Source organism: Copadichromis virginalis, linkage group LG15 (genome assembly GCF_057382275.1).
Source record: "Copadichromis virginalis isolate Kocher_CV1m ecotype Utaka linkage group LG15, C_Virginalis_male_GT1.1, whole genome shotgun sequence".
Classification (NCBI taxonomy): Eukaryota; Metazoa; Chordata; class Actinopteri; order Cichliformes; family Cichlidae; genus Copadichromis; species Copadichromis virginalis.
The window spans coordinates 356229-381289 of NC_140632.1; the positions used below are offsets into that span (position 1 = coordinate 356229).

General features: G+C 43.2%; 1 protein-coding gene across 2 annotated transcripts in view; it reads right to left on the minus strand.

Moving 5' to 3' along the window:
- disp1 (dispatched homolog 1 (Drosophila)) overlaps positions 1-25061 on the minus strand; it is a 118693-nt gene that overhangs the window by 52698 nt on the left and 40934 nt on the right. For both annotated transcript variants that reach the window (XM_085431219.1, XM_085431217.1), the window contains exon 3: positions 24072-24149. The gene's annotated coding sequence lies outside the window, so the exon portion shown is untranslated. The remainder of the gene's footprint in view (positions 1-24071; positions 24150-25061) is intronic.

The window sequence follows — 25061 nt, forward strand, 5'->3', positions numbered from 1 at the left end:
CCTAAAGACAGAAACAGCGATCAAACTGTGATCACATCCATGTGTCACATTTCTTCAGGGGCCTCTGAGGGCGGGACATTGGACGGCCTTGCAGAGGAAAAAGAGGACAAAAAAAAAAAAAAGCCCTGACAATTTTTTTGCACTGTTGCAAAAGCAGGAGGTGGTGTGAGATCACATCCTGCTGTTATAAACCTTTTGGCAGAGGTGAAGGTGTGGGGACGTGAAAAATGAAACAAGCTGTGAGAAAGGAGGGTGGAAATGCTTCAGTGGGAGAGAAGTGGAAGAAAGAGGTGTCACCGAGGTGTCACCGCTGGTCGCGGCTGAAAGGCAGAGACAACCTGGAAACCTGTTGATGACATCAACACCTGTGCTGTGCTCTGAGAAGCTTCATGCCGCCCTCCTTATCTCAAACAGCTGAGCTGAATAAACGAGCTACACTCCACAGAACATCTATAACACGCCCGTGTTTCTCCCACACTGGTTTCCATCAAGTGTTCACATCTTCCCCGCTGTAGTTTTGTTTGCGTCTGACTGGGAGCTTATCCAGCAAGGACTGCCACAGAACATATTTCTGGTAGCAACAGTCTGTTTTCCTGCTGTTGGTATGTTATTTGTCCCAGATGCAACCACCGCAAATATGCAGACTTCTGAATGTGTCATTGCAAGAGCTCACTCTGCTCACCCTGCCTGAAAAGGGGCATCGGTCTTTGCACACAGCAATTATTAACATGTTTTTGAAAAATGTTCATTATTAATTCTTTCGATTTTCGTAAACATGTTTATTTTCATCCTTCTGTCACTGCTATGTTACCTTCTCCATCCTCTTCAGCTTGTTTAATGTGCATCGCCTTCAAACCCCAAGCAGAGGAGTCAGAACCCCAAATACATTTTTAAAAGTATTTAATAAATGTGATGCTCATAAATATTTATAAGATTAAGGCAGCACGGTGGCACGGTGGTGAGCACTGTTGCCGCACAGCAAGAAGGTCCTGAGTTCAATTCCACCATCAGGCCGGGGTCTTTCTGTGTGGAGTTTGCATGTTCTCCCCGTGTTTGCGTGGGTTCTCTCCGGGTACTCCGGCTTCCTCCCACCGTCCAAAGACATGCAACTTGTGGGGATAGGTTAATTGGATAATCCAAATTGTCACTAGCTGTGAATGTGCGAATGAATGTGAGTGTGAATGGTTGTCTGTCCCTGTGTGTTGGCCCTGCGACAGACTGGCGACCTGTCCAGGGTGAACCCCGCCTCTCGCCCTATGACAGCTGGGATAGGCTCCAGCGCCCCCCGCGACCCCGAAAAGGCTAAGCGGAAGCGGATGGATCTCTTTATAGTTGTTACGGAATATATATTCTTAGTGCTTATTTTTTTAATATATTGTTTTATGTATTTTAATAATAAAGGCCTCTATGAAGCAAAGCCAGCTGTGAGAGAGAACGAGGTCAGAGGGTGATAGGTCACCTTAGCAACAGCTTAAGTTAGGGGACGTTTAAGAAAAAGGAAGTTTAGTGCAGAGCTGCAGAGGCAATATTAAGAACAGGAAACCAGAACTAGGTAACACACACACACACACACACACACACACACACACACACACACACACACACACACACGAGGAGTTGTTTTGATCGAAGCTGTGTGTGACGTATAAGAGAACTATATACACGCGTTTAGCTTGTAATGCTTTTAGACCGGTGGGTGCTTGCTAGTGTCCGCAGCTCTGCTTTTCCGGAAATGAAGAATAAAGATGATTTTGAGCTTTGACCACACCGAGTTGGGTTTTCTCTGTTCAATACTGGGATAAAAGAATCGGGTGTAATATAGTCCTGCTAATCGTGGTAAGCTATTTTTGTGTAAAAGCATGTTGAGGCAACGTTAGCTTGGCTTTGGAAGTGAATCAGAAAAAAGTCGTCTTCATAAAGTCGGAGTTCAGATTTTCTTATAAACTATAAAATGAAAAAGTGAGGGAACATTTAAAACAACCAACTGTTCAAACACAGTCGGCTAGTAAGAAAGCAACACAGCTATACTGTGCAACATGCTGTGAGCAACAAACAAAAACCGCTTCCTGCCGTGCTCGGCTTTGGCACAGTGTGTCCCACACTGCAATTTGTTGAGCTACACAGAGGACACTTTAGTTTTTATGGCCTTGTCCCTTTCATACAGCAGCGGGAGGAACGCTCTGCTGTGAGAACACGCCCCTGGCACGTCACCGCGGTGCCTGAAACAAAGATCCTGGTGCCAAAGCAAACGAAGTGACTTCATCCTGTGTCATCCAACTGAAGGACAAGGGAGCGCTTGGAGGGCCCTCTGAGGTTTGAGGGCTGTGCAGAGCTGGGTAGGAGAGAGCCGAAGTGGACACAGTTCTGGCTCAGATAGTGCTGTGTGCAGAATCACAATCAGAGGACTTTGCATGCATGCTCACACACGCTCTCATGTTGTCCTCTTCACATCCTTCTCATTACCCGTCTCCTCATTTGTCTCGCAGCTTCTTTTTCCATGACCTGAGTCAACAGGACCAAACAAAGACGCCGTGTGTGAAGCAGCTGTAAGACAGCTGATTGATGATTTGATGTATTTTACGTTTCTCTTTCTCAAATGACATTTCAGTAAATCTTGATTTAGCTGATCTAACTTAATATTTAAAGGTATTTAATGGTGTGAGTGTATTTTTTAAGCACTCTAGGCTGATTGTTTTCAGTTCACTGGACTGTACCACTGAGGGCGGGAAGCGGGGGGTAATTTTGTCATAGTTTTTTTTAAATCTCAACAAATCGTAACCGTTTAAATTGATGTTACTGATTCTTGTCTTTAATATGAATTTGACAAACTCAACACTCCAGAAGCCATTGATGTAAGAACCTGTACAGATACACTGCACACAACACAAATGTCCAAAGTAAAGTGCTTTAAAAAAGACGCTCACACACTAAAGACAAAGAAAGATTTTTAGTTGTGCTCGCACAGCTGCTGCCAGATACGTTTAAAGACAAGCACCCAGGGCAAAGGTGGGTCTAATTTACAGCTGCAGTGTTTAAATGCTGACTAAAGAATTCAATGAACGCACTACATGGACCACACGCCTACAAAGCTGCAAGGTTTGTGAATGCATGTGTCATCTTAGATTTCTGTTAAATAAACAAAGAACACCTCTGATCTGCTCATCTGTACAAGAGTCACTACAGCAGATGGCTTCTAGTGCTGGGCCATATCATACCGTTCACAGTAATACCGGTGTAATGTTGGGCAACGATAAGAAAATGAAATATGGCGATAGAATATGGGTAAAACGCACATGCGCAGTGCCTTTATTTTCATACGCACACGGCAGAAAAAGCATGGCGGCGACGGAGAAGGGGAAGAGCGAAAGCAGATCGTTGAATGAAATGGATGAAGTAAGTGAAAATAAAATAAACAATAAAAGGTGAATCAAATGGACCATTGAGGCAAGGCTGGGATGGTCAATTTGGTAAAGTAAATCTGTTGGGCATCTTTCTTTGTCTTTAGACAACAATTCTGATGCAAAAGAGCCAAACGGGACAGGCAACAAAAAATAAATTTAACTGTGAGTAATACGTTATGAAGCTTTAATCGCAGCCGAACCGGTTTACTCAGGAACAAATAAAACACTGGAACAAACCAAACATTAACATTTAGAAGTGATCTAAGTGACTTATATATCATGTTTAACCTCAGTAGTGAAATCTCTATTAATAAAAATAGTGTACATACGTGTACATACCTTAATAAAAACAAGCAGGTGAGATGTTAGAACGCTTTTATTTTTATTGTAGTGGACACTCAATACAATAGACAGCTGCTGGGGTTTGTTTAACCTGAGTAGCAAAAAGACCGCGGGGGGGTTGGAAACGATGTGCCGGGAGTCCGCTGTTCTCGCCGGCTCTAATGATCCTCGACCTCGCTGTCTGTTATGGCAGCGGTCCCCAATTTTGTTATCGTTTTTATCGTTTACTCGGTTTTCCTGGGTCTTTTCACGTGTGTTATGAATAAGTCTTCTTTTTTTCGGTACCGGTACTAGTTTTATTTAGTTGTATTTATCCGCGACACCTTAAAGGCCGGTCCGTGAAAATATTGTCGGGCATAAACCGGTCCGTGGCGCAAAAAAGGTTGGAGACCGCTGTGGTATGGAGCTGGCGGGTCACAGACGTCTCCGAAAACGTCGGAGCGCGTTTGGAAATATATGACATCTTGATAAATCGAGCAGATATTTGAAGTTCACACAGCTACATTCTCGCTTGAAAATAACTTAAAAGTTTATTTTGTGACCCAGAAAGAGTAATATTTAAAAGTTTTTAGCCCCGCTCGTCCGCCATTGCCGCGTTTGAGTTTTGGACGAAATGCATTCTGGGATATTTAGCTGTACTAAGTCCACACAAGTCACCACCGATGCATGCTTGGTAAAACGGGCGGAGCGAGAACACATCCGGGACTTTTTCGCGTTCTCGGCTTGATGCGTACTTCGAATTGGAACAGTACTTGGTCTCCGACTGATGACGTGTCACGAGTACACGAGAACGCAAGTACGCACAAGTACGCATATTGAGACAGGGCCTTTGTTGCCCGAGAGCACTTCAGCAGAGTAGATCTGCAGTCAGGACTGCTGTCGTGGCTGGGAAGTGGCTGCAGGTTGCTGCCCAAGTTCCTGGTTCTTGGCCACGACACACACCCTGGGTTGCAGGGTGTTCTCCAACAGTCACTTAAGGCTGACACTAAAAGTGACACCCATGTTAAAGTTTCCAAAGGCAAAGCCTGGTGGGAAAAAAGAAAAACTAATTGTGCCTTAATTTTGCCTAATAGCTCACAAAAATGGATTAAAGCTTAGAGAAAGGGGCGTGGCCACACTGTTGTCAGTTTCACCTCCCAACCTGGCCCGTGCCGTCACTCCCTCAATATCTGATAACCTGCTGACCAGAACATCCAAACGTCAGAGCAGGCTCAGTCTGCTACTGATGAACTTTACACTCATTACTCTGGTTCACCTGTGGCTCCAAAAATGTCCAAAAAGCCACAGTGGAGTCCAAAAACATGAATCTGTGATTTTGTAGTTGCTACATCTATCTTTTAAGGCCATTCCCAGTGGGTGGGGTGTCACCCCCATCAAGGCTGACTGCACTCTCCAAAAGAAAGGCAGGAATTCTTTCATGGTTGGACTGTGAACCGTCTCTCTCAGGGCCATTCATTTATCCTGTCTGTGAGCCTCTCACATACGGGAGTGTGTGCACGTGTGTGTGTGTGTGTGTGTGTGTGTGTGTGTGTGTGTGTGTCAGGTCAGGTGTTGAGTGTCCAAGTGAGTACCAGCAGAGCGTAATAGAGACGGGCTGGGAAAGCAGCAGGTCTGACACCAGTGGGCTCCATGATAAATGAGAGCTTTGACAAATGGACCTTAATCCCATACATGCACTACTGCTTCTTTCGTGTGCAGTGTAACACAGTGACTGCAGTGCTGCAAGAGTGCATGATTTAAAAAAAGAAAAGCGCCCATGCCTTACTGTTCGAGACGCTTGTGATCAGAGATTGATGTTAAAAGACAAGCGTGCACTGAAACAATAACGGTGCCCTGTTTCTGCTCTCGACAGCCGCTCTGCAGCCGCTCACCTCGACGGGCACAAACAAGCTCTGATACAGCACCAAATGGTGAAGAAAGCCTACAGGTGTGTGTGTACCTGTCCCTCAGCCCCGTGCTGCTCCCACAGCAGCCGTGGGACACATGAGGGTATGTTTATCTTTGCTGGGCATGTAGGCGCATACTCATTGGACCGAGGGCCTGTTTGCAATTTTTACACCCCCCACCCCCTTCTTTCCTATGTGAGAAAACAAGTTGTTATTATTATGACTCAAATGGTGGATACACCTTTTTGGCACAGGGAAGCGGGGCAGCACGGAGGAACAGTAATGCTCAAAAAATGAAAATAAGTGGAAAGTTGTCCAGTTTCTTTTTGCCAACGCTGACTTTATTAGCTGTCTGTATGTGTCCATAAATATTTATAAACAGTGTAAAACTGCAGGCAAGGCGGGGCCCTGAAAATGGGGGCCCAGTTTTGCCCTGGCATTAATCTTTGAGTCATTAACATTGAGGGGGAAATTATTAGTGACAGGCTTAAGGAAATACATCATGCTTCAGGGTCAGTGGGGCTCCCCAAAGGCATAATAAAGGGAGGAGAGGTACACCAGTGATACCTGGAGCCTCTAGCTCTGCAAGCGCTCGAGTTGAGTGTATAGTTAAACTGAAATGAGCCTTTTGTTTGGTTAAAAAAAGCAGACAGGCAATATAACAAGTTTCTAACAGGGAACGGTCCTGTATTAGGACGCAGCTGTGACAGTGTGGTATAATATACCCAGTGGACTGTGTCTGCACTTTGGGAAAAACAAATAATACTGTAGTTCCAAACTTGTTTCATTTTTTCCTAATTTTGTGCCAGTTCACAACACAAAGGCACAATAATAGAAAGAAACATGTACAACCCTACAGTACTACAGACAAAGCATCAATGCTGGACTAGGACCCCATACTGGGACTAACATGCATCTTCATCGTGGTCGTATTTAGCCTTCTTTCCATTGCAGACAATAAAGTGTTTTCTTACTGAGTCTGAGGATAATTGTTAAAGGCACTGAACTTAAAGTCGGGTTCTTATTCTATACTACCCTCTCCAGCAGAAGCATTGATTTTATTTCAGTTTATCGGAAGCTTCACTTGTGTTTACAGTGTTGACTGAAGCGAACGAGTCTCTTACTGTAAAAATATAAAACTGCTGTATGACGTTACAGTACAATACTGTCAGCTGTTGGGTTGTCATGCTGTGATCTCCAACAGCTGATTACCATGAAAATCCATTGCAAATTAATGATTTGAATATTTATATTCAATCAAGTCTTTGTGCTGCAGAAACACAATCACTGAAGTAACGACGACTGTTGAAAATGAAACAGTGTTGTTGAACCTAATATCCTGCGTCTTTACAGCTAATTGGTCCAATGTAGAATAAACTGGAGTCCAACAATCCACAGATTTATAAAACATAAAATATCAAGTCAAGATTAGCACCAAGAAAAGCCTTAAAAACAAAGTGTCTCATAAACTTGCAGCTCTCTGGCAGGCAGCAGCCTGGTCTTTGCCAACCATTCATACTCGACCATTTCACACCATATCTGACATGTTAGTGTTTCATCATGGACATCTGCCAAGAACAATTTTACTGGGCCAATTAACAAGCCTACAGAGAGCCGCGGCGTGCAGGCAGGCGAGCGGAGTTGATGATTTGATTTACTCGTTGCCTTTGTGAAATGTGCCGATTCACCGCTTTGATGAGTTTTCTGTCACGCAGCATCACATCGGCACATGCCAGAAATGCCAGAAAGCATCACTCAGCGAAACTCTTCAGCAAGCTTCCACATGTGGAGGAGCATTTTGTCCTCCCCCTATATACTCAAACGCCACCATTAAGCACTCAAAAGTCCAACGTGGCCAACGTGTCCTCCTGCAACATCCGAGGTTTTTTCCTTTTTTTACATTAGCAAAACACAATGTAGCAACCAAGCACACCCAGCACCCCTATACAGAGCTGCGAGGAAAGCTTAACTGCTCATATTGAACATGTGGGGAAGCACCTGCTCGCAATCCACTCTGTTACTCACTCAAGCAGGTGTTTCCTTAATCATATATTACGTGACACGGCTGTGCAGAATATTTCAGCGCAGCTGCACGCATGCTCCTGAACACCGCTTTGTAAATGCACATCAAGTTCTACCTGCAACATGACGTGTCCCTGCAGCCGTCTGTTCTTTTCTTACTGCTCTTTTACCCCCTCCTCTACACCGCACAGCCAAACTATTGGCTATCTGTGTCACTGGCTTCAGGCCGTTTACGTCGCTTGGAGCCTGATGGTGCACGGGAACAGAGACCGCCTTCAGCACCGTTTTGTTTTCTCACACCTCCCACCAACATGTAGCTATTAATTGTGATGTAGTGCCCTGGAGTTTAATCTTAATGAGCAGAGATGGAAACAACACGAGGCTCAGGAGAAAAAGACAATGACTTCAAATCGTTTTTAACAACACATTAAATAACCGTTTGGTACAGTGGCACCATCAGCGGAACAAGTTGGCATTTAGCCTAAAACATGGCGGTGCGGCCTCAGCTGCAGGCTTTCAGTCTTGGTAAGAAACTCATTAAGAAGAAGTAAAAACACCCTCCCACATATATGATGCTGTGCATCACTTTCCAGCCAATGGTTGGACATCTCCTCACATAGAGCAGGTAACCCTCTGGTATATTTACTGCATTGTTGGCAATTAACAGTTGTCTTTATTCCCACTGCTTCAGTTTCTCCTGTCAAAGTTGAGGTAAATTTAACTCAGACCTGCACAATAAGCAGTTAACTTTAGCTGCATGAATTATGGCAGTGAGTGGGTGTTTTTGACCATGTTGCAGGAGCAACAGCCCATCGTCAGCACCCACAGCAGGAAGAGACTTACAGCCACCCACAGCTCAGAACAGGGCGGACGCTTCTTTGTGATGAGAGAAATTACATTTTTTACAACGACAAGCTGGTCACCAAATAGCCGAGTGTGCAACAAACAGATAGCACACAAGAGCAAAGTGCACCAAAGTTGATTTGAAAATGACAGCCAGCTGCGGGGTTGCAGACCTGGTCCCAATATTTGAAATCAACCATTTCGAATGGCAACAGCATCACAAGCTCGATGCACAGTCGCAATAATCTGGTCTCTAACCACAGCTTGACAGAGTAATGGAGCCACACTGGTGATCCAGAGACACTCGCAGCTGTAACAGTTACAGATTTATGCACTGAAACCTTTTACAGCTTTTGCTGACTTTATCTGGGCTTCAGCTGAAAAACACTGAGCATATCTGAGCTTTTAGGGAAGAACACGGCTGTGTTTGATGCGAGTGTTTGGCCCATGACGAATATTATTTGCTTCCTTTTGTCTTTGGTTCGACACTTCTTGGTAACAAAATTGAGAAACAGAGAGGAGCTCTATACCAACCTCTGTTATTAACTAATGGTTAGTACAGAAAGACAAAACAGAACAAGAGTAGTTTGAGTGAGGCCTTCACTAAAACATCCTTCATGTAAAAACTGAACATAAGTCGAGTTTAGTTGGAGTTCTTAGACAAACTCCACAGTTTTCAAAGATTTGAGTCTGACAGTTGGTCCAGAATAGCCGGACGTTCCTGCGACAGAACAACGTGCAGAGTGTTTATTGGCAAACCAGAGTCTTGTGCTTCCTGAAGCCCATCTTTAAGCCTCGACTGACATCAGGTGATCCGTCAGCCTTGCGTGAGCTCTGCTCAGAGCGTCTTTCTCCTCTGAGCTGGCCATTGTTGTGGGGGCTGATAAATATTTACTCTTCCCAGCTTGGCAGGGAAAGGGGGTGGGGGTGGTGTGTGTGTGTGGGGGGGGGGTCCCATTGTGGCAGAGGGGTCAGAAGCTGACACGACAGTGGGATCCTTCCTTCCCTACTGGCACCTACACTCTCAATACACTGAGCTGTGAGCTGGGACAGATCCACTGCCACTAATCGATTGTGCTGGGGACGTCAGGACAATACAGCAAAGAGGATCCACAACAGGACACAACGCAGAGTGAAAGGAAAGAAGCATCAGTAACTAATTACTGATTACTTCCCCAAAAAAGTAATCCTGTTACTTTACTGATTACTTATTTTCAAAAGTAATTAATTACCTAGTTACTTTTTAAAAACACGATTTACAACCTGAATAGGTGATAAAGCGATAGATCTTTCAGCCAATTCTACTTTTTCTACATAATCCATCATACAAAATGTAATCAGATGGAAAAGTCTCTTTTTAAAACTTGTTTTATTCGTTTTAATCTTTTAACTTTATGCATCAAGCAAAAATTTAATTATCTGCAACATTCTCTGACTGGAAGAAATTAGTTTAACATTGAAACCTATTTTCTGCACATTCCAGCACATAAAATAAAATATTTTGTGTGTTTACACTCAGTCTTTCAAATAGATGCAAGTAAAACACAGCAGAAAATAAATAAAGTCAAAGACTCAGCGGTCCTGTTGCTCTATTTTCACCTGTAAAGCAGGAGTGGGGCAGGCGGAGGTTTACCCTGGTGCAGGTGTGCCGCGGTCAGTGGAAGAATCCGCGAGTTTCTCTGTGAATTTCCCATTACGTCGTAGCTACTCGGTGCTTGTTGGAAGTTTAGGGGTTTTTTTCACTGTAAAAAGAAGTTTTCTTCCCACGCACAGCGGACACTAATGTTTTTGTCACTTTTTATGGAATCAAACTCAAAGTAAGGTCAGTACTTCCACGCTTTAAACGCTGCACGCTCATACTCTCTCTGCACTCGATATGTGATCCATTGTTGATCTGCACACAGCTGTTGTCACTAACGTCGCACTCGCTTACGTCACTGTCGTGAGACACTCTCGCAAAAAATCACGGTTTTAGTAACGCAGTAACGCAGCGTTCCTACGGGAAAGTAACGGTAATCTAATTACCGTTTTTGCAATAGTAATCCCTTACTTTACTCGTTACTTGAAAAAAGTAATCAGATTACAGTAACGCGTTACAAGTAACACGTTACTGCCCATCTCTGAACTCGAGGCTTCAAAACATGATGTCACAGTGGCTACATCCATCTTTTACACCAGGGGCAGCACAACTAAAATGCCTATACATCCGTCCTGAACCTGAAGCATTTGGGATTTTTGGGAACACAAATATCAAGAAACATCCATCAATATACAGATATTGATACAGATACAGTCTACGTTCTTCAGTATGTTTCGTCTCTGAAGCTGGACACTAGATGGAGAGCTTGACGATCCTGTCACACCGCACTGGGACAAGTACATATGTAAGCATGTATTAAATGTGTGCTACACAACCATTACTCTCTATGCAGACATTTGGCAGGATCCAACATCTGGTACAACTCCACCTGCATTGGTGATTTCATCCGCATCATTAAATTCCCATCTAGTAAGTATATTGTATGTTTTTCCTTTAACAACCTCATGAGATGAGGCCAGATAGGTTATGCCTCACATTTTTCATATTATTGCAGGAAATGCTCAGATATGCGAGTAATACAGTAACATGATTTCATCAGGATCCTTTTCAGAAGTGAATGTACATGTAACATCTGACGCTTTAAACACGGATCCAGCAGAAACAATAAACGCACATATTCTAAGGATTTATTTGTCTGATCGTAACAGGAATAAAAGACACTCTTGACGGCTTCCTTGTTTACAAGGGGTCACTACAGTAGCTCGCATTCTGGCAGATGTTGTAAGTCGGATGCTTATCCTGACACAAGCCCAAAGGAAATCTGCGTCTCGTCTCAGGATCGAACCGGGGGATCTTGTTAGCCAACTGTGTAAATCACAAGCCCACTAGGACTATTGAGCTTAAACGGTTCCAAATATCTGGAAAAACTGAACTGAGAACTTTCAAAGCATCTACTATTGATCACCAACCAAGACTCTATCAGAACCATCCAACATGTTTCAATATTAGCAGTTTCTCACACACATCTCTTTTCCTCTCAGATGTGGCTTCATTACACAGAGAAAGGTTAATCGTAAATCAAACTCAGCATATTTCAGGAAAAATCATATTCTGGCTGGAGAACTGCCTCCAGCTGAGCTTGTGCACTGATGTCATTTTACTACACCTGCATCTTGTTATTGCAACAAGTGCTGTTTTTCTAACGTGTCCCTAACAATCACATCAAGAAACACAACAGATTATTAAAATCAACAAATCATAAAGTTTAACGAAGACATCATCCCGAGCCATCGCAGCTGAAGCCTCTAATTCATTAGGCTAATGAAGCCCGGTGGATCACCCGAGGCCTCGGATGACGAAGCAGCAGTCGTTTACAACTCTCCACGATCAAAGTTAAGAAAGCTCTGTTTTGTGTGTTGGCTGAGGGAGGCACAATGAGTTGGCTGCCAGGCTCAGCCCAAACGTACAGTCAGCCTAGTAATCAAGGGTTCCCATGCACGAGACAGTCAACACAGCTGCTCGTGCAGAGCGGGGAGGGTGGATCTGTCGTTGGTTACTGGAAGACTGAGTGAGCAAGCTAAGAAACATTAGTCCAAAGCACGAAAGGATTTTAACGTCATCTCTAGACACCTTTCTTTGGGTTGTACGTGTCTAGTGTTTGGCATTCAGACAAAACCAATGGAAAGTGGTGATGAATGGAATCATTGTTTTGGTGAACTTTTCATGAGCGTTAAAGGTCCAGGTTTTCTTGCTAGCTTTTAAGGATGGATGGCAACAGTCCCCACAACATCGCTCACATTAAAAATAAAAATAGCAGTAACCAAATGAACCATCAGAGACACGCATGCCATGTTGAGACCATTCGGTTGGGTTACAGACTAAACTAAAGGATCATCAGTTATTACCCACACGTCACAGTGTAACATACAAAACAATGAAAACACGGCTAACTGACTTACATTATTGGGCCAGCTTTAACACACTGCTTTCAGCGGTGCAACAGTATTTCATTTAAGAAAGCGAGATGGAGATAATGGTAAATGGCCTGTATTTATATAGCGCTTTACTAGTCCCTAAGGACCCCAAAGCGCTTAACATATCCAGTCATCCACCCATTCACACACTGGTGATGGCAGCTACGTTGTAGCCACAGCCACCCTGGGGCGCACTGATAGAGGCGAGGCTGCCGGACACTGGCGCCACCGGGCCCTCTGACCACCACCAGTAGGCAACGGGTGAAGTGTCTTGCCCAAGGACACGACGACCGAGACTGTCCAAGCCAGGGCTCGAACCGGCAACCTTCCAATTACAAGGCAAACTCCCAACTCTTGAGCCACGATCGCCCATAATGGTGTTAAATATACTTCACTAAAATTACAATCAATTTCTTTCCACAAGTCAAAATTTAAACAGTACAGGCTCTAAAATGTACTCCAAGTAAGAGAGGAAAAAGTTGCTCCTTGAAGGATGACAATAAAATAATATCACGATACAAGAATACAATGTTTGTTTTCACTTTAAGTGATAACGCTGAATCAAAAGTAACAAGCCTGTATTAAAAACAGCAGAAAGTACAGAAGTTTGTGTAAATAAGAAGTTGTCAGAAAAATAAATAATAAAGTACAGATTATAGTGTGAGGTGTGAAACTGGGTGTGGGTCACAATCAGCCAGAGTTTCGGGTGTGTTCATTGTGAAACCTGGCCCCACCTTATCATGTGATTTCCTGAGGTCAGATGGCCCAGGATGTGAGTGGGCGTTAAGGCGTCTGGGAAGGATCTCAAAACTGGATTATAGATGGCAGAGAGTTGGTGTCGTAAACCCCGCCTCTGTTCAAAGATGGTCGCTCACAGTGGACATAGATGCTTCTTTCACTCCTCTTTCAAACCATCTGTCCTCTCTGTCCAAAATGTGAACGTTGGCATCCTCGAAAGAGTGACCTTTGACCTTTAGATGCAGATGGACTGCTGAGTCTTGTCCTGTGGAGGTGGCTCTTCTGTGTTGTGCCATGCGCTTGTGAAGTGGCTGTTTGGTCTCTCCAATGTAGAGGTCTGAGCATTCCTCGCTGCACTGTACAGCATACACCACATTGTTAAGTCTGTGTTTTGGCGTTTTGTCTTTCGGGTGAACCAGTTTCTGTCTGAGCGTGTTGCTGGGTCTGAAATGCACCGGGATGTCGTGCTTGGAGAAAACTCTCCTGAGTTTCTCTGATACACCGGCTACATAGGGGATGACAATGTTGTTGCGTCTGTCCTTCTTATCCTCCCTCGCTGGTGTCTGGTCTTCTTTTCTGTGCCTCTTTGCTGACTTTAAGAACGCCCATTTAGGATAGCCGCAGGTTTTGAGTGCTTCCTTTACATGTGTGTGTTCCTTCTTTTTCCCTTCAGGCTTAGAGGGAACATGTTCTGCCCGGTGGTGTAGGGTCCTGATTACTCCAAGTTTGTGTTCAGAGGGTGATGGGAGTCAAAGAGGAGGTACTGGTCCGTGTGTGTGGGCTTCCGGTAAACTTTGATGTTGAGGTTGCCGTTCTCTTCAATGTGCACAGTGCAGTCCAGGAAAGGCAAACAGTTGTCCTTTGTGTCTTCCCTGATGAACTTGATGTTTTTATCCACAGCGTTAATGTGCGCAGTGAAGGATTCCACTTCTTGTGTCTTGATTTTGACCCAGGTGTCGTCCACATATCTGTACCAGTGGCTGGGTACTCTTCCTTTGAAAGACCCAAGAGCCTTCCTTTCCACTTCCTCCATGTAAAGGTTGCTACAATAGGTGACACGGGGGAGCCCATGGCACAGCCATGTTTTTGTCTGTAAAAGCCTTCGTTGTACTTGAAATATTTAGTGGTGAGGCAGAGGTCTAACAGTGTGCAGATCTGATCGGGTGTGAAGTTGGTCCTGTCCTCCAAGGAGCTGTCTTCTTGTAGTCGTTTTCTGACAGTAATCTTGGTAATAAATCTTGAATAATAGCTCATAAACCTTTAGCTTAAACTTTAAGTTAAAAGAAATAACAGAAATGAGAGTGCACATGCACATAGCTCTACAAAGGCAGAATATCATCTTTTGCATTAGCAGAATAACTGAGCTACAATGGCAGTCTATTTTTGTTTCGAAGACATTTTTTCTTGTGCTAAGCACGATCTTTTGTTACGACCGTGTATTACTACCAAAGCTGGCCACATATGTTTCTGCACGCTGTAGCTCATGCAGTAGATTTAATACTATATTAACAAGAGAGGATATCTGTAAATTGCTTTGGTGTGGAAACTCTGACATTAGCTCCGGTTCTCAGTCTGATGAAGCTGTAGCCTCCCACAGATATGACCGGGTTGGCGGGTGGATGATTTCCGGGCTTGGCGCAGGGTTGGTGGTGGAGGATTAAGTGGGTGTCATGATTCGGCTGTGTGGCAGGCAGGAGAGGACCCAAACGCAAACTCACGGAGACAAAACATAAGCTAAAAGCTAAACATAAAGTATACCAGGAACCACGGGGAGAATCACACACAGCATGAGGGAGACTACGACACTGACAAAGAGAAACACAGAGCTTAAATACACAGAGGGATAACGAGGGAATGAGACACAGAAGGAGAGCACAGCTGGGAGTAATCAGGCTGGACGAGACAGACGCAAAACTAGAATCACTCACATGAGACACGGACCTTCAAAGTAAAACAGGAAACACAATGACTGAATTCTAAAACACGCAAACTTAACAGCAACTGGAGAGACAGAACATAGGAACCTGAAACATGGTACAACACATCACAGTGGACATAACATGGAACACAGGGAAGCCATATAACAAAGCCAAAGAGCTAAACCTAAGATAACCATAACAGACCTAGGGAAACAAGAAACAGTACATCAAAGGACTCAAAACATAAACCATAATATAAAAGCACAGGATCTCTTCCAAATAAATAGGAAACATAATGAGACGCAGACATGACAACCAGAACTTGACAAGGTAAGACACAGACATGAAACACACGAAGAGCAGGGGAGACTTAACATGGGTTGGAAACATGAGGGGGAACTAATAAGCAAATGAACATAGGAGACCTAATGAGCTTAACATACTATAAACATCAAGATGAACTAAAACTCAAAACACTGGGTCCTAAGACCCAGGATCGTGACAGAGGGATTTATACTTTTGCATTAAATGTGCACCATAGGTATGCTGTAATAGCAAACCTTTCAGAAATCCCACTCTTTAACCTCCTAAGACCTGAACTCTTCCACAGCAGCATTTTTAATTTCTCTTTGATTTTTCAGCTGATTGGGACCTGATGAATGTAAAAACAAAGAACTACCAGATTTCTTTTTTTTTACCGGATTTATTTTTTTTTTTGCCTGTCCCATTTGGTTCTTTAGCCGTCAGAATTGTTGTCTGAAGACCAACAAGGAGACCCGATGGATTTATTTTGCCAAATGGATCATCGTGGCATTGCCATATTGGTCCATTTGATCGACCTTTGTTTTTATTATTTATTTTATTTTATTTTCAATTGTTACAGACGGGACAGACATGAGTGAGGGATAGGAAAGGGAGAGAGAAAGAGGAAGGAAAATTTAAACAGAAGGGGAGAGGGACAGTGAGAGAGGGAAAAAAAATCTCCTGGATCACCTGTTGAGAGAGAAATAGAAAACAAGCAAAAAAAAAAAAAAAACCAAAGCAACATACTAAACACAACAGCATCGCATTAATCTAGCTGAGTGTAAACAGCAGTAAATACTAAATATTGAATGTTGTTGTGCAGCACGCAGGACAGACAGCGCACAATGTGCTTTGAAGTAGCAGCCAAGAAAGGTGTAGTTTAAGTCTACGAACAATGAACACCCGTGTGCACACCTGTGTGGATCAGCGCGCTTGTATTCAAAAGGTTTCCCCATGTAATGGTCTGCAAGAGGATGTAGAGAGCCATAGCCCCGCCCCCCAGGGCATGAAGCAGGCATGGAGGAGATCCAGGCTCCAGACATCCAGAGGCCCCAGAGTGCGAGAGCCCAAGGAGGACCGCCGGAGGGGCATCCGTGCCACCCTCATGGGAAGGGCTAAGGATCCCCAGACGAGGGGTCACCCAGTAGCCACCGAGCAGAAGCTAGAGGGGGCTGCACCGGCATGCCCGCCGACTCTGCCGGCAGCCAGCTGTGCCAGAGTGAACCGAGCCGCAGGCCCAGAGGCCGGAGGCCTGAGGGTCCCCCGCACCCCGGAGGAGGCTTGACCGAGCAACAGGCGCCAGGCCCCACCAGGTAGCCACCGGGAGTGAGCTGATTTTTGTTTCTAACAAAATGAGAGCCACATATGAGGACATTCGTTTAAAATTTCAATAGAACAGTAGCAGCATAATGTCCTCGTAAGTAGACATCAGGCCCTTGTAGAGCAAAAGTGAGTATTTCAGAATCAGAATCGTGTTTATTGGCCAGGTATATGCACAGACACATACAAGGAAGTTGGTTCCGGTAGATGGTGACTCTCAAGCACAGCAATGTAAATCACACACACGTGTCTATATATACACACACATTACACATGCATACACATACATACACAAAGCTGTGTAAACCAACTATATATAACCAATCTAAACTTATATACATAGAATACAGGATGACAGAAATGAAATGAGGTGGAATGAATACTACAGGATGTACATAAGGTGCAGTTGCAGTCGGGCAGTGGAAGCAGTGTGACAATTTGGTCTAAATAACCCCAAATGTGATGTCCACATATGTGGACGCCAGGGGTCCGTTCTTCATACGTCGCTTACTACATCCAAGATCAAATGACACATCCAAGACCAAATCATCGCGCTAACCGTGAGCTCGCTAATCCGGTTCTCCGAACACACCTGCTGTTGGCGATTAGTACAGCTGGATGAAGTAATGTGAGATCACTGGGTGGCCCAACAGGGGCTACGCATCGATAGTAGAAACATTGATCGGCAACCCTCTGCTTGGTCGGCGAAAATGTCGAAGGAGAGCGCTCGGTATTTTTCGGCAGCAGAGCAAGAACTCTTGAGTGAGGGATTTCAGGAGTTTCAGAGTTTAATTAAAACGCAAGGGAACACTGCAAAGGCTGCAAAAGCAAGGAGAGAGGGCTGGCAGAAAGTTGCTGACAAATCAAACTCCTAAGTAATTTAATAATAACAATAATAATGGAGTGGATTTATATAGCGCTTTTCAAGGCACCCAAAGCGCTTTACAATGCCACTATTCAGTCACTCTCACATTCACACACTGGTGGAGGCAGCTACAGTCGTAGCCACAGCTGCCCTGGGGCAGACTGACAGAAGCCAGGCTGCCATATCGCGCCATCGGCCCCTCTGGCCAACACCAGTAGGCGGTAGGGTAGATTTATCATATTACACGATATTATCCAATATTATATTACATTATATTATAATATGTTATATTATATCCCCTTTCACATTAGAGCCACGACAGGACCCACTAGAACATGGGAACAAGTAAAAGTGAAATATAAGAATATTCTACAGAATGGTAATATTTATCACTTATATTGCTTTTAGTCTCTTGGAAAGAGACCCTGAAATAATCTGTTTGTTCATAACAGCAACCAAGAAAAGGGCAGAGGAAAAAAAGACAGGTGGTGGTCCTGCACCCCCTCGTCAACAAGTTGGTTAAGTAAATAATACCCTCACGGGAAAATCGATATCTCTCTATGAGCACACTGTCGCGCTGAGCTAAAGGATCCTGTCTGTCCCGCAATATACGCTGAATCCTGAAAACTCTCCTTATCAATCTTGCACCTTCCACAATGGGCTGCTCGCGTATACGGACAGGACATGACTGCGACAGACTTCCCAAATCCACCTTCGCTTTTATAGCCGTGGTCTCTCATCCTGATTACACGAAGTAATTTACAATTACTACTCTGAAATATGAATTACATCTGTAATAATCACATACATGTAATAGAATGTTAATAGTACATTTCCCTTTTTTAGGGAATGACCTGTATGTATCTGTGTGACATCAATAAATGGATCAGGTGCTGCATTATCTTCAGTTACATTGATGTTATTTATTTATGGTGAAACAGTGGTGGAATATCGCTGTTGCTTTCGTATACATGAAGCGGACATACCTGCGTGGCCGCGATCTAATCCTGTTTACATAAAGTAAACCTGCTCCCGAGCAGGTTTACGCTTACGGCTCTGTTGCTATGACAGCAAGTCCCGGATGAGCTTCGGGGAACCGAACGATCCAGGATCACGCGAAATCGTCAACAATCAAATCCAGCTAACTTACTTAGCGAGGTACAAAGAACGGGCCCCAGGTCCTGGGAGGTTAAGTTGACATGCACCTCCCTAAAAAAAACAAAAAAAACCCCAAACTAACTACATGTTTCAGCACTGCAGCCAAAAGCTGATTGATCAATTCATTATTTCCTGTTCTGCATTTCTGGCTGTTGCTTCTATTACAATTTTCAGAAGCGAATAGAAGACAAAAGACCAACTTGAAGACAGGAAGTCCACTGCCGAAGGTGTAGAGCAACACAAGTCCACCATGCACAGGTACAATTACTAGCAATGGGGTCAGCCACTTGCACAGGCTCTACGTAATTCAAACTGAATCAAAGCTTTACTGATGGCATCAGAACCAATGATGGCTTTTTAATCTGCTGTCAGGGCTACGTCATGCTGGTGATGGACATTTTGCACTTTGCTGAATGAGCACCAGTTCATTAGGCGGTCTCTTATAAACAGCACCATCAGCCACACTAGCCGTGTGTCTCGGTTTGCACAGCTCTTCCAATCTGTGTGTATGCCTAGTGTGTTCACAGCAATGTACAAAGCAGCTCAACACGGCAGCACAGCTAGCATTTTGGAGGTGTGACTACAGATCCATGTGGACAGGTAACACTGGTTAATATACTGGTAGAAGTACAAATGCTGTGTTTTACTGTGTTTGCAACACAGACTGAGTGTAAAAGAAAAATGTGCAAACTCAGAGATGCGTGCGTGCGAGAGATTTCCTGCGTATAAAAGGCTGCACTGCTCCCTGAGCTTAGACTTACATGTCAACATGAAGTCATACATTGGACAGTGAGTAAACAGATACAGTTGATCCTGTCTATACCGTTTTTCTCGGTGGGACTGGTCATACCCCACCACACAGAGATATGACCACAAATCATTGCAAATGTTTTGAAATAAAAATTAAGCTTCATTTGCACATCAGCGCAGCCAGAAAGACATTTAAAAAATATCAAAAAATGAGAGACATGTTTTTTCCATGAATCCATCATAGGGGTGTATGGGGGCACTGTGAGCCACGGATAAACAGCTTGTACCTCACTCACTGACCCAGTTGTAGCGCGGTGAAGAACAAACATCCTCCCCTTCAACTAGAAGCTTGTCTGAACTCGCCATACAGAGGCGGGGGGAAATGAAGAGGTCCAGCAATAGCTGCGTCACAGAGCAGTTCTTCCCTCCGTGCACGTTTTCCTTATTAGACTGCTCGTGATTACAGGACACTGATGAAAGGCTCCCGACTTTTCCCATTCTGATTGTTGGTTAGTTAGAGGCTTTTAAATGGTTGCTGACATGACGTCATGCAGTAAAGCTGAAATTAGGACCTCATGAACAAAAAACACTGCACTTGAATTGGAAAAAAGCCCTGATTAAACACCAGCTTACAGTTTTGTTGTGGACGTTGTTATCATTACCTTCCAAAAAGCAGTTACAGACAGAAGAGCAGTTACTGATCCAACAGCACCCTTAGACAAGTCGAAGTGCCAAAAACAACCGCCCCCGGTGGCCACATGAGGCCGACTGCAAACACCGGTCAATCCTCCAACTCCCGTGTTAAACACTAAACATGTTTATAGGCAGCTACAAATAACAGTGTGGTTTATATCACTAACTTCCCTCTTCATCAGCTTCTTCATCAGCTGTACACGGCTGATAAAACAACAGGAAAACAACTTGTAATATACAGAGACACATAAAGTCTGTAGAACTGTATCCATGGTTTAATATTAACACCTGTGAGAACAATCGTGTGGTTGTAATGTAATTAAATATATTGTTATAATATCCGTGTGTGCGTGTTATTCATTAATAATAAAGTTCTATTAACCATTCAAGAGTATATTTATCATAATAAAGTTATCGTGATGACATTTTTCCATCATTACCCAGCCTCAGTCTACCAGCGTGACTCCCTATCTCATTATTTCAATTCTGATTCACTCGGAAGCATTTTAATGGAACTACAGAACAAATATTACTAATTACTAATGTGCTTATTTGAACTGTTTTATTTTCAGTGTGAGGAAGTCTTGAGACAGCCCTTACTGCTCTACATTTTGGGTGCCATACCCTTTTCTCATTTTTAAAGTGATCCCGAGCAACAGTTCTGCAGGATTTTCTCTGGAAACCGGCAGCTTTTTCACTCACCCATGGTCCAGTCCAGACCGTTTTCAGAGGAATGTGGGGTTTTCTTTTTGTTGGTTTAGCCATTTAACACAGACCTATGAATCACCCAGACATAAAAACTACATCTAACTCATGTCTAAACACAACACTGTAGATTCTTCAGTTTAATCTACGAAAGGTGGAAGGGAGGCTGCAACACACAGGTTTGTTGGAGCGATTAAAAGGAGGAAAGTCAGCACAGACTGAGAGCTCTACAGCCCTCTGTAAAACATGGTGGGGGCGTTTCGGTCAGAGGTGTTGGCAAGTTCAAAAACACTAATGTCATTATGAATGCATAAAAGTACCATCAGATTTTAACACTACAAATCATCTAGAAAGTATCTGATTGACCCATGGCTTCATTTTTTGATATACTGTAACAATGACCCCAAACACACTGCGTGCAGTAAGAGCACGCCTGGACAGAAAACAAGCACACAGTGCAGACCTCGACATTACTGAAGCAGAGCAGGATCGTCCTGACAGAGAACCGAACAAAAGCAGCCGAACAAAGACGAGCGTTGAATGTCCTGAAGAGGAGAAGACAGCTATTCCTGAAGATAACTTCCCACGTGAGAAGCAGAGTTCAGGCTGTGTTAAAGATGATTGTACCTAGGGGTGGGGGGGTGGGGGAAAAATCGATACTGTGTAGTATTGTGATATTTTGTATCGATGCAGGGACGGCAGAAATCGATATTTTGTTACAAAAAAAGGTTTTTGTGCTCTGACTTCAGAGCATGTTGATCCTTTTTCTGAGCAAGAATCCTGACATCCCTTCACTGTCCAAATGTGTTTAACTGTTTTTGGCAGCAATAAACATGACAGTTTACTTATTTTAATTTAAGACATGTTTTATTTTAATTACGTTTAAAACTTTTTTATTTAATGTAAAATTATATTTTGTTTTAATTTACTTTCAAATTCTTCAGTTGCTGAATGGGCTGCATAGTTTTCATAAATAGCTATAATTGTACCAGATGGTTGCATTCAGTTAAGCTGGACTAGACTGTAATACAAACCGTTCAGTTTGTCAACAATAAAACTGAAATGAGAGAAAGACTGAGTGCGAGACTTTGATTTTAGATAAAATGAATATTGATAAAGTTTACCTTCATGTACAGAATCTGAATATCGCAAAATATTTAAAAAAAATTGCAATAATATCGTATCATGCATTAAGTATTGTGATAACATCGTATCGTGGGATGTATGGTGATTCCCACCTCTAATTGTACCAAATATTGACTTCCGAGCTCAGGTTTTTGCCTTATATGTATCTACATTCAATATAGTGCCACACCCGTTCCTGTCTTCTTAAGCTATAGTTTTGCACACATCTCTGTTTCACACCTCCATATTTTGTCTCCTTTTATATCTTCAGTTCTATTCCTGTTGTATATATTAATCAGCATCTGTGGGTGGACAGCAAAGAAAGGATTTCATTGCACAGAGAAATGCCCTTTTTCTCTTGTGACACATGACACTTTGAATCTTTGAATCTTAGTAAAACATGTTGAAGAAAAAACACAAACTGATGGATAAAACATATTACAGGTCATATACAAAGAGTTAGTGTATTACAAAAAGGGAAACAACTGTTAGTGCAATGGGTGAACGCAATATCACGATGGTCAGGGCATGTACAATACTGGGGTTTGTGCAATATAATTGATGTGTTTCTGTTATTGTTATCTATACTGTCCTCTGTGTCCACTCTCCTTGTCATTGTTTGTTATAGTATAATGTGATCACTGTTTTTGTCCTTGTCACATGACCTGTAAATAGTGTCTCTGTATGTTTTTACTAACTTGTGTTTAACACCAACCTGCCAGAGGGTCTGCAGATGGAAATTAGCCCAAGGCTATAATCTGGCATATTTACATTTGTTAAAATGTTCATTAATATGTATTGCCCCTCTTTCTAAAAAATAAATAAATAAATAAATAAATAAATAAATAAATAAATAAATAAATATGTGTGATGCACCCACACAGCTCAGTTCAGCCTGCCAGCCTTAGCTAATAGCTCTGCCTCTTGGCGGGAAATATCAAAATACAGACGATAATGAACATCACATTAGCCGAGTTAATAAAGCAACACGTGGCAAAGGGAGCACTGTGCAGACTGATCATCACATTCATTTTGGGTTTAAACTAGGGCTGCACGATTAATCGTTAGAAAATCGCGATCTCGATTCATACTTATGTGCGATCTCATTTCCAAATGACAACGATTCAAAAAAAAAAAAAAAAAAAAAAAAAAAAAAGACGACGACGTCCCGGCATTTTGATCCGGGACGTAATCTGCATGACAACAAGCGCTCACTCTTCCTGCTCAACGAATGACGAGGACGGAGCCTTATACCACGTGATACAGAAGCTGTGCCGTGTGATGCTAAAATTAGCAGGAAAAAACAACGGAGAGCACGTCAGGGATGACGAGAAAGTGACAGGAGAAAATCCGTCCGGGTCAACCACCCAAACATCAATAACGGGAACCTTATATAGCGCTTCCCTGTACACGTCGAACTCCCGCAGGCACAAAGAAATTACGGAGGCTATCACTTATCACCTGACCAAAGATATGGCTCCATCAACACTGTGCAAAACGAGGGATTTAGGAAAATGATCAACACCCTAGACAAACGCTACACAGTGCCGTCCCCCAACTATTTTTCTATTGTTGCACTACCTGCTCTATACACGCAGCGTCGAGCAACGGTGGAGACGGAATTTCAAGCAGGACAACATTTTGCGGCAACAACAAAACGTGAGACATTTGTTGTTTTATGTTTATTTATTGTTTTTATGTTCAGTCTCAACTGTTACGAAGTTGATGTGCAGTTAATAAGTGCGATAAATATTTATACTGGAAAAGAGAATCGTGAGAGAATCGTGATCTCAATTCTAAGCCAAAAAATCTTGATTCTCATTTTATGCAAAATCGTGCAGCCCTAGTTTAAACCACACTCAGTTACTGAATGAAGGAAATGTACAACAGGACGTCCCTCAGAACTAGTTTGATGTTAACTTTATGGTGTGCAGCTTTGCACAGTAAATACACAATCTACAGTTAAACGCAGAGCTACATGCCTTACCTGCAAGATGACAATGCACCGTGCTCTGCATTTGTTTATGCGGTCACACTCTCAAAGCTCCCAGAGACACCGGTCAATCTGTGGACACACAGACAAGATTGCTCTGAAACACAGTACAAAACAAAATGAAAAGAATCGGCTCCTTTGGAAAGAAACGACTGCACTGAGTTAAAGATCAGCAGCAAGTGCTATCCATCTATGCCTTAAATAGGAAAGACTGCTGGTGCCAATTTTCCTTGAAAATCACTGCTGGAAATAAGCTTGGAAAGGAATCCACGGAAGAATTTTTTTTTTTTTTTTTAAGTGTAAGACAATAAAAGAGAGTCTGGTAAAAAAAAAAAAATTTAAACACAGAGACCGAAATAGGCAAAATCTACAAGTCTGTTCCTTCCCCTCGACCTCGAAGCTGAGAGGTCACACCACTCGCGGGTCTGTTAATAAGGTCTGCAAAGGTCACTTTATTGTGAAGATTAGGCCCACTGACAGAAAAATGCAGCTTCATACTGCAGAGATTTTAGGTGATGATTTAACAGGTACAGAGAAGATTAGACAAGAAGGCCGGCTAGCAGGAAGCAGGACAGGAAGGCATTATTCTGCCCCGTGACGCCGGTCCTGGGAGGTTAGCAGGTAGCCTAGAAACAAGGTCATGATATGACCTTGAGTATGTGCAAGGGCTCAGCAGAACAGAAGGCCATTCAAAGGCAGCATATGGTTCACATCAGCAGTTCCTAAGGTGTGTGTTGATAGAGAGAAGATGAAGACAGTGGTCGCCACAGAGGGGGTTAAATATGGACGGACGAGCTGACAGGGTTTGTTGCAGGTAGACAACTCTCCAGCAATCTCCGCCGTATGTTCAATGTAGTATATACTGCTGAAGATAACATTATGCCAGAGATTGTGATATCCTTAGATGCCCACAAAGCCTTTGATCGAATAGAGTATTACTATCTATTTACGGCCCTCGAAAGATTCGGCTTTGGTCCAACATTT